Source organism: Lycium barbarum, chromosome 2 (genome assembly GCF_019175385.1).
Source record: "Lycium barbarum isolate Lr01 chromosome 2, ASM1917538v2, whole genome shotgun sequence".
NCBI classification, from domain to species: Eukaryota; Viridiplantae; Streptophyta; class Magnoliopsida; order Solanales; family Solanaceae; genus Lycium; species Lycium barbarum.
Window position 1 is genome coordinate 97494224 of NC_083338.1, and position 4815 is coordinate 97499038.

At 34.8% G+C, this 4815-nt stretch overlaps 1 long non-coding RNA gene across 1 annotated transcript; it reads left to right on the top strand.

Moving 5' to 3' along the window:
* Positions 1-409: 409 nt before the first annotated feature.
* On the top strand, positions 410-3052 carry LOC132626684 (uncharacterized). Its single transcript, XR_009577566.1, has 3 exons — positions 410-981; positions 1921-1992; positions 2743-3052. It is a non-coding gene; the product is annotated as an uncharacterized LOC132626684 (long non-coding RNA).
* Positions 3053-4815: the final 1763 nt, after the last annotated feature.

Here is a 4815-nt window from a genome sequence, read left to right on the forward strand (position 1 = left end):
TACATGTAATTTCAAATATTAATGATGTCTATTTTATCAATTCGAAAATCAATTTGCACGAAAACGAATGTTTTAATTAATTATGTTGTCAAATTAAAGTCATATTTTACTCTGTTCAAGTCAAGAAGCTTAATTAATTAATGGATAGAGTGATTCATCTCAATTTTTACTTCAATTTGGCTAATTATTAAATTGGTTCGATTGTGAAAGGATTTCAATTTTTAGCAATGTGGCTAATTACGAAAATATTTTGACTACAATTGAAATACCATAGGGTATCTTTTAAATCCTAATATAGCCTCTTTGAATCTCAAATTTCAGACCATGGAGCCCAAACCAACAACCCGGCCCAATTCCCAAGAATCTCTTTGGTTTTCATTTTTTCCCCCCAAAAAAACGTAAGAGAACAGGAACCAAACGAACCCTGAAAGATCAACTCTCAAACGCCTCTTCTTGGCAAACTTTCAACGAGTTGCTGAGTCTTCCAGACGATGTTCGCCCATTTTGGGCAATAACATAAATGTTTCTTGCCTTCTTCCTTCAGTGGGTTGGATTCCCAAACGGTAACATGCTCTTTTTTCATTTTTTTTCTTTTCAATTTTCACTTGGCTTCTCTAGTAAGATTAGAAATTCGAATTCCCGCTTAAAGTTGAGACCCTAACTTTCTCCCCTATAAATGCTTGAATTTGGAACCCTAGAAGGGGGGAAAAAGGGAGCCTCCAGTGCCCTGAAATTTTCACAATCGGAGAGGTTTTTTTGGACACCCACAAAATAGGTTTTTACATCTACATTAAGTTTGAACACTCCCAGGTTCTGAACCTTTCAATTACTTGGCTCTAAAGAAGAAAATTTTCTCTTATAAGTCTAGTTCTTGAATTATCGGAACAAGTTAAAATATTTTTTTTGAGTTCGAGTTAGTTGTCGCATTGGTTCGAAGGTGATTCACAACTCTCGTCGCCCCCGTCGCTACTCGACAAAAAGGTAAATTATCTTCCTTAGCGTAATCTTAGCATTTCTTTGCTGTTATGTTTAATTTTCTTGCGTTTAGAAATCAAATCGTTTATATTCAATTGTCTGTTCCCTGTTAGACCTGAGAAAAACATGATTGTGTGATTATTTTAGTCTCAACATATGTACTTCTTGTTTTGTCTATTTTAGAAAGTGGGAGAATGATTAAGTGTGAGGATATCCTAATGTTAGAATCCCTATTAGAATAGAAAACATAGGATTACAAGATTTTTTTTTAATTATCGATGTGCATTGTAATAACTCATTTTGTTTAAATAAGGGTTTGTTTGGTAATTTTTGCTAAAAGGAATTAAAAAAGAAAATAGAAAAGAAGGAATTTAGTGGGCCAAGCCCAAAAAGGAAAAGAAAAAAAAATTAAAAAGGAAGGGCTGAAGCCCAAATTTGAAAGAAAAGAGAAGAATGATTTAAAAAGAAAAAGGAAGCCTATGTAACAGAAGCAGAAAAGGCAGAAGCAGCAGAAAATACGCAGAGAAAGAAAAGAAAAGGGAGGGAAAAAAGAGAGGAAAAGAAAAGAGAAAATGGGGATTTTCAGCCCTAATCATCAAGGTAATGCTTCTAATCTTTTATTTAAGTTTATTAAGTAATTATGGGTGAATTTTTGTGGAGAAAACATGTGGATATTTTGAGGAATTGAGAAAGTTTAGCTCTAGGGTTCTTCAACCAAAATAATTGATTTGAAAGGGCAAATAGTGTCGGATTTTAGACTTCTATATATCGTTGGAATCCTCTCGTTAAGGCCTTTCCGAAAACATAAGTCTTTTCGGGTTTTGAATACATTTACCAGAGGGCGTTTTCGTCCTTTAAAATTTGACTTTAACCGTTTAAGCCTCTAAAAATATAGAAGTGGTTTACCCTAAGGGTTTTGACCATTCTAAATCCGTTTTTGTGTAGTTTGAGGCAATCTGGAGACTCGAGAATGCAGTTTTGATTTATTGGGAAGTGTGCTTGAATTGTGAATTTGAGGTAAGTGAGACTTTAAGCTTTGGGTACTTGCTTTTCAAAGTCCGTTTTAAAAATATGTTTTGTCTGCCTGGTCCATGTGTTGGGGCAAGCGTGTGCTTGGCAGAATCGGTGGTCCTTAAGGCCAACCGCATATACTTTATTTTCAAATAATCCAAAACTCTCTTTATAAATTATTTTGTGATGTGATATAGCTGTGAGCCATGATTTTGGGGCATTGTGTATGCTTCCTTTAGCATTGTGTATGCTTCTTGATTATATTGGGGCATTGTGTATGCTTCCCTTAGCATTGTGTATGCTTCTTGATTATATTGGGGCATTGTGTATGCTTCCCTTAGCATTGTGTATGCTTCTTGATGATATTGGGGCATTGTGTATGCTTCCCTTAGCATTGTGTATGCTTCTTGATGATATTGGGGCATTATGTATGCTTCCCTTAGCAGTGTATGCTTCCTGACATATTTGGCACATTGTGTATGTTGCCGTGGATTCATAGTGTTGACTAATTCTTTAACTTCCACTTATGACGGTTCGTAGTGTAAATTGTGTTGAGATATATAATATATTTGATAAACAATGGTTTGGACCTTGGTTGCTATTATATAATGATATATTCATGTGCATAACATTTTTGTGCTTGTTGTGTGTTTGTGTTTTCTAACACTTGTTCCAGGGGTATTTGAAGTGGCGGATCGAGGATCTTACTGGGTTATATTTATGTATAACTCACTCCTTACGTGCATGTCCATGCAGATACTGTTGTTGAGAACGAGGCTGGTAATTGAAGACTTCGTGAGTGGATTCTGTTGCTGAGGTGAGCCACCGCATTGTTCGTGGAGGCAGCCATTTTCAGTTTTATCTAGTTTATTTCTAGTTATGTCTTTTATTTTGGGTTTACATGCCCGACACTCAAACTCATGTAACTCTGTTAGATGCTCCATGGTCTTAGCGTGGGATGTGGGCTAGAGATTCTTTTTATCTTAGCGTTGATTGGTTTTCATAAATCGATTATGGATTTGGTTGGCGACTATTTCGCATTTTTATCATTAATAACGTTGTTGGACCTGCACTTATTTTCTTTTTGTGCTTTTGTAAATGATTAAGAGTATGATATATGGTTCGCCTGGCGGGTGGTGTTTGCAGGGTACCAATCACGTCTAGCGGGTATTTTGGGACGTGACATGCATCTTGATTTGTTACAAGTAACTGTTAAATAACATAAGGTCATGTTTGAAGATTTTTTCATTAAAATGAAGGTTATAGCCACTCTTGGAGTAATGAAGAATGGAAGATAATAACTCATTTCGAGTTTAGATTAAGAGATGATTTTCCAGTTTCTCTTTGTTGTTTTGTTAAAGAAAAACAGTGGTGGTTCGCATGTTAGCTTCTTTTGGATACTTTGCCTAATTGACATACATGTTTGATGACCAAGTTTTCCCATATTTCTTTGTGTTGTGATTAGAATTAACTGTAACATCTTCTTTTGAAAATTGGAGCTTGATATTAAAAGAGAAATTATGGTCTTTTTAACCTAAAACTAATTCACATTTGTTCTCCAAAGAGATAAGAATAGCCACTGGCTCATGTTAAAAATTGTGTTCAACTCTAGTTTCTTTTGTTTTGCTAAATGATTAAAGAAGACAATGTGTAACCCTATGAAGTGGTTTAGGTCCCAGGAGTGTGGTTGAAGTGCCCATCTACTTTCATTTAAAGGAATGCTAAAAGATAAATTTGTCTAAAATAGAACATATCTTTCTTTTTCCTTAGGCTAAGTAAAATCTCTTAGAAATTGTTAATTAGCTAATTCCTGTGTATGTTTTAAAATAGTGAATATAAATACAACTCATTGTGTACTGCTTATCTTACCTAGTTGATTCAAAGAACTAGCTGTTATTTCCTAAAGATGCTGCTAAGTTCAAGTGTTTTTTTTTAGATGGACTAAATGTCGTTTAAAGAACTGAGAATACCAACTCCTTTAAGTCCTTTCTATTAACTCAGCATGTTTGTTCTTGAGATTTCCATGAAAGGGTTTTAGTTTTGTTATGTGATCTGTTTACACTTAGTTGGGTTGAAGCTCCTGGAAGAATCCAGTTTCTTAAACTATGGATAGATTGGTTTTAGCTGTTGGCATTTCTTTTTATCATGTATTGACAAATCTAAATTGCTTGCGATTACTTAAAATGGAGTTGCTTTTGTTCCCAAAAAAGGTTTACCAAGTTTAAGTGATTAGGCGCATTTGTTTAGCTCATGAATTATAGTTTGTACTCATGTAATCTTTCCCTATTGAAAATGTTTAATGAAACAATTAAGGTTAATCACTAAACTTCTATTTTTAGGCTAGAATGAATAATGTGCACTCTTGTTTTGGGAATTCTTGATGGATTATATGCTCATCCACTTGTGAAATCTAAACTTTAGTCTATATATGATTTGCTATACGTGACTAAATCATGATAATCATTCAATAATCCCAATGCTCTGTACTCTATTTGTGTTTGTTAAAAATATGCATTACTGGAATACTCATTCTTTACCGTTCCTTTTCTTTGCATGACTTGGGAAAATTTCCCAACCCTAAATATTCCTGAGACACTACTGCCCTTGAGATGCTGCACACTTGGCCATTCTGTTGCTATCTTGAGTTGCTATTTGATGAAAATGGCTATTGCTTGGTTTGTTTTTGTTGTTTTAAGGGCATCTATGTTTGCCTAGTGAGTAAACTCATAGTTGCAAACCACTGTAAGTTGCTGCTACATTGTTGAGCCTTTCTCTATTGCATTTGTGGCCAACCTGTGGCTTCATGTGAATGTAAGTTGCTGCTACTCT